Here is a 6,000-nt window from a genome sequence, read left to right on the forward strand (position 1 = left end):
CCAACAAGGATTTTGGCATTAATAGGGCAGTAAAGCGGGCACAGGCTCCAGAATTTGTAATTTTGAATAAGAATCTGTAGTTGTGCAGTGGTTAACTAGCTTTGGTCATCAAATGTTACACTTGAAATCCACGGAGGGTGGTCTGGTACATATGACCCACTTGTCATTTGCCTTGACCAACAAGGGTTTTGGCATGAATAGGCAGTAAACGGGCACAGGCACCAGATTATCTCATTTTGAATAAGAAGCTGTAGTTTTGCAGGGGTTAAATAGCTTCGGTCATCAAATGTTACACTTGAAACCCACAGAGGGTGGTCTGGTACATATGACCCATTTGTCATTTGTCTTGACCAACAAGGAGTTTGGCATGAATAGGGCAGTAAACGGGCACAGGCTCCAGAATTTGTAATTTTGAATAAGAAGCTGTAGTTGTGCAGGGGTTAACTAGCTTCGGTCATCAAATGTTACACTTGAAACCCACAGAAGGTGGTCTGGTACATATGACCCACTTGTCATTTGCCTTGACCAACAAGGATTTTGGCATGAATAGGGCAGTAAAGCGGGCACAGGCTCCATAATTTGTCATTTTGAATAAGTATGTGTAGTTGTGCAGGGGTAACTATCCTTGGTCAATAAATTTGACTCTTGGAACCCACAGAGGGGGTCAGGTACACATGACCCACTTGCCATTTCCCTTCACCACCAACAAGGATTTTGGCATAATTAATTTGGGCAATGGACAAATGATCCGGATCTCGGTACCTGCAGATAAACACAAAACAGCCACCTACATGGCTTCACTATACTGACTTCTTTCTTTAGTGTTCTCCACACACACTGGCATCACAAGGGGGGTGCGGGCAGGGCCGGTTCTAGACATTGTGGAGCTAAGGGCCAACTTTAAGTTACCAACTTTTTTTTAGTAGACGTTCCTCAGCTTGCACTGAAAGCGCATGCGCTTCCGGAAAGGGGGTGTGTCCTTGCGGATCACCCCCAATTCATCACACTGTAGGGCGTGCCCAGCACTTACGAAGGTGCTGGTCTTCCCCTCAAGCTCTCCCCTCGTGGCGATTAATTGCCATGTGCAGTAATGCCCTTTATAACACATAATTCCACACACAGTAATGCCTTTTATAAACACATTATGCCACATGCAGTAATGCCCTGTATAACACATTATGCCACATGCAGTAATGGCTTTTATAACACATTATGCCACATGCAGTAATGCCCTGTTTAACACATTATGCCACACGCAGTAAGAATTTGTATAACACATTAAGCCACACGCAGTAATGCCCTGTATAATACATTATGTCACAAGTGGTGCCCCTTATAGAATGCTCACAGCAGTGGTGTCTCTTACACAATGGCCCCAGTATTGGTGCTCCCCATGCAGTGCCCTCAGTAGTACCCACAGTGTTAATGCCCCCATTGGTAAAGTACCCTATAGTAGTGCCTCCATTGGTAATGCCCCCAATAGTGGTGCCCCCTATAGTAGTGCCCACATTAGTAGTGCCCCCAGTAATAATGCCCCCTGTAGTAGTGCCCACAGTAGGAATGCCCCCTATAGTAGTGCCCACAGTTGTAATGCCCCCATTAGTGCCCCCTATAGTAGTGCCCCCAGTAGTAATGCCCCCTTATAGACATGCCCCCAGTAGTAATGTCCCCAGTAGTAATGCCCCTTTATAGACATGTCCCCAGTAGTAATGCCCCCTTATAGACATGCCCCCAGTAGTAATGCCCCCTTATAGACATGCCCCCAGTAGTAATGCCCCATGTCTCCCTTCTGAAAAATAAAACATACAAACATAATACTTACCTTAGGCCCCGCTCCTGCGTCCGCTGCCGTCTGGTCCGACCGCGGCTCCACCACAGATCTATGGGAGAAATGTCATGACGTCCCTCCCATAGTGCTCTCTGCTGGAGCCAGAGCTCAGGAGTGAGCTCCGGTTCCACGGTTCTATGGGAGAGACTTCATGACGTTAGGACGTCCCTCCCATAGTGCTCTATGCGGGAGCCGGAGCTCTGGAATGAGCTTCGACTGCCACTGCAGAGAGGGAGCCGGGTGCCCGCTGATAACAAATATCAACGCGGGGGTGACTGGGGCTGGGTTTTTTTTAATTTTTCTTATGGGATTTTTATTTTTGCACTCCTGGGGAATCAGTGGTGCCCTCTAGGGGCCGGTGCTCTGGGCGACTGCCCTGTTAGCCCGCCCCTAGAACCACCACTGGGGGCGGGCCGCACTGGGTGACACCATCCAAAGGGTTTGACACCTAAATAGCAGAGCTGCTCTGCTATTTTGGTGTCACCCCTTCGGATGGTGTCACCGTGATGCCAGGACGCGGAGAGAGGCAGGGAGAGAATGTGGGCTGCCCCAACAGCTGCAGGAGCACTGGGGAAGCCCACTGTGTGACGAGAACGGGAGGCGGTAACGCACCCAAGATCGGCTCACATAAGGGGTGTCGCTTCACGGGCGAGGTCACGCCCCTCCCTGCGAAGCCACGCCCCTTCTGGGAGCACACGCCTATGGCGCACAGGAGGACTCAGAGCATCCGCACCAGGTGACACCAAAGTAGGTGACGCCTCTGACCACACACACCAACTTGACTACTCATACATACATCAGCACCCTGCCAACAGCAATACAGGGTGGATGTAGTGCACTCCATATCACCATGCTACACCTATGCTCCCCAACAATGCATCTACACCAATAATGCAATAATTGTTACAGGACAAGGCAATAATGCAGTTACAAAACATTACCATAATCACAAACAGGTACCTTACTACAGCCTACCTTTTAATGGAGGCCTGATTGTAGTAGCTGAGATGACGAGGTAACAAGGTTACAAACCTCAATACATTGTTATCAAATCAGAACAACAGTACTACAGGGCTTAATCATCTTCTGCTGCCTCTGGCCTAGTGCCTGCCTTCTAGGGGATCAATAACACCTAACAATGGGTTAATGATGTGGATCCCAAATTAACCCTATAGGGCCTAATGCCCCTTATACCTTGTGGGACTAGTGCCCTCTCTGGCTCAGGCTTATTGTCTGCCTAACAAAGGCCGTCCCTGCTGGTTAGGGCTTAACGCCCACAGTGGCCATGGGCCTAATGCCTGACAATTAAAATAGCACGCAAATGAATGAAAATACAATGCAATTAGATTTACCAGTCCAGTAGTCTTTGGCTGAACTAAGCCTAGTTCATCCACAATTACTATGTGTTCTTCACCCGAGGTGGGTCGACTCCCACGATCTCAGTGCTTCCTGTAGTCTTCACCTTGAGCTGGCAAACTCCCACTGCCACAGCAGTGTTCACCCAGATAGCAGTGACCAAGGTCCAGGGGAATAACTATGGTGTTTGGCACCCAGGCAAGATGAGAAGTTGGCACCTCACTTATTTATGTGACCTGGGCCTATTGCCCAGGGTCAATTATAGCCTTAGGAGCACGGGCCTAATGCCCGCCTATTTGTGCCACAGGCTTAAGGCCTCATGACCCTTACGTGCCTACTGCCTAACAATCTGATGGTCTAGGGAGGGGTTAATGATGGTAAGGCCTCAAAGAGGGTCTACCTGTCGGGTGGGAGAGGATGCAGTGAGGATCTTCATTCGCTCTTTTACTTCCCAACCAATGCAGTACTCTCCGGTCCTCAGCCGCATTTTTCTGTCGCTGGCCCATTCTGGCCAGTAGCGGCGCTGTCAGAGCTCTTCTCTATTGAGCCCAGTGTCTCCTAGCGTCTTCTGCAGCCGCTGGAGCTCTTCTCTTTTGAGCCCGGTGTCTTCTGGACTCTTCCACGGCCGCTGGAGCTCTTCACCCATTTCCGCCAAATTGACTCTTCCTCCCAGAGACATCTGACGCTAGACACCACGGGCGTAGCCAGCCATGATGCGGCTTACAACGAATGGCTCACTGTGGCCGATTTCTATTGGCTGCCGGTGCACGCCGTGATTGGCTCAGATTGTCAAAATTGTCACCACTGTGATTGGCTCAAATTCAAATTGTCACCCCTCTTCAATGGCCGGCGGTCAATGAGCTGCACTCAGCTATTAGCTGGCGCCACATGTCAGCCGCTGCTGGGCCTTGACCGGCAATGAAAACAGACATACTGGGCCTGATTCAGAGCCGGACACTCTGACCAGAGCGCTCGCTCTGAATCAGGGCCCTCCTACCTAACATTGGAGCGGCCTCCTGGATGCTCGCATAGCTGTGGGTTACCACCCACAGCTTATGCGAGCGTCCATGATGATGGTCGCGATGGTCAAGACCATCGCGACCATTGGGCTCGCTGCCGCAAGCCCAGGAGTGATTTTGGCTCTATCAGAGCCAAAATCACTCCCTTTGACATCACTAGTGATGTCAGTGGGGCCGGACCCAGACGGTAGGCGTTCCTATTGGAACGCCTCCATCTGGCAACCACGCCCCCGGCACGCCCACTCACCATCGACAGCACGACAGCATGCCCCCTTTGGTGCAAGACCCCGAGCGACGGATCTCACGCATGCGCACGACGGAGCTCCCTCCATCGTGCGCATGTGCCCTTAGGCACCATCGGACACTTATGTGTCCTGCTGGGGATACATCTCACCGGAGTGCAGGACTAAGGCGCTGGGATCAAGCATTTGGTCACAGCACTGGCAGTGGCTTAACTAGGGTATATGGAGCCCAGGACAAGTTTAAAAATGGACCCCCCCCTATGTGCGTGTGACAAAAAATGGGCGTGGACACTTAAAAATGGGGAGTGTCAACATGACACACATCCCTATCTCGTCACTCTGAACATTTCTTTCCATTTCATATGCACATTAATGCAGTGCCCCTTATACAGTCCCCCCTCTGCAGTGCCCCCAGTAGTGGTCCCTCTTATGCAGGCCCCCAGTAGTACCCCTTATACAGTACCCCAAGTATACAATGTCCCCAGTAGTGATCCCTCTTATGCAGGCCCTTAGTAGTGCCCCTTAACAAGTACCCCTAGTAGTGGTCCCCCTTATGCAGTCACCCATTAGTTCCCATTATACGGTGCCCCCAGTAGTGATCCCCCTATGCAGTGCCCCTTACACAGTTCCCCCTGTCGTAGTCCTTCTTATGCAGCCCGCCATTAGTTCCCCTTATACGGTGCCCCCAGTAGTGGTCCCCCTTATGCAGATCACAGTAGTGGTCCCACTTATGCAGGCCCTCAGTAGTGATCCCCCTATCCAGTAATAGTCCCCAGTACAGCCCCCCCGATGCAGTGCCCCCAATAGTAGTTACCTCCATACGTTAGTAGTAGTCCCTAGTAGAGGTCACCTCCCCCCCTGTTGCAGTACCCCCATTAGACAAACACACAAGTAAAAAAAATAAAAAAAATAACTTGAATACCCGCTCCTGCTCACGCCGCCGTCCACACCACCGCAGTCCTCCCGGGCTGGCGCACTCTGCATTATGGGAGAGACGTCATGACATCTCTCCCATAACCCACTACAGGAGCTGGAAGGCGGAGCTCATGAGTGAGCTCCAGCCCAGCTCTTGCAGTGGGCGCAGCAGCAGACAATGAGAGTCTGTCTGACTCTCATAGGCTGCTGTAAATGCACTGGCGGCTCTATGGGCTATCCTGAGCCCGCCTCCCACCCTTCGCCTGGAGCTATTAGGTAAGCGCTCAGGGGGAGAGAAGGGGCGCGGCTGTGCAGCACAGGACAGTGCTGGGCAGAGGGAAGCCTAGCGTCAGTCCTGAGTAAATGCTGACCGCACTCAGGAGCTCACTCAGAGCGACTCGCGACCGCACAGCGATCGCAAGCAGCTCGATGTTTGCGTATGCACTGCGTCCAGCAGGTGCATGTGCGAGACCAGCTGAGCGACTGAAGGTCAGTTGCTACGTGGCTCACAACAAGACGGGACGGCTGTCGATGTTGATTGACAGCTCGCCCTGTTTTGTGGGCAGACAAACGCATGCGTTCCCTTAGGAACGTCTGGCATTTTTAGGAGGGGTTACTGACATCACTAGTGATATCAGTA

Source organism: Taudactylus pleione, unplaced genomic scaffold (assembly GCF_031769625.1).
Source record: "Taudactylus pleione unplaced genomic scaffold, aTauple2 ptg000178l, whole genome shotgun sequence".
NCBI lineage: Eukaryota > Metazoa > Chordata > Amphibia > Anura > Myobatrachidae > Taudactylus > Taudactylus pleione.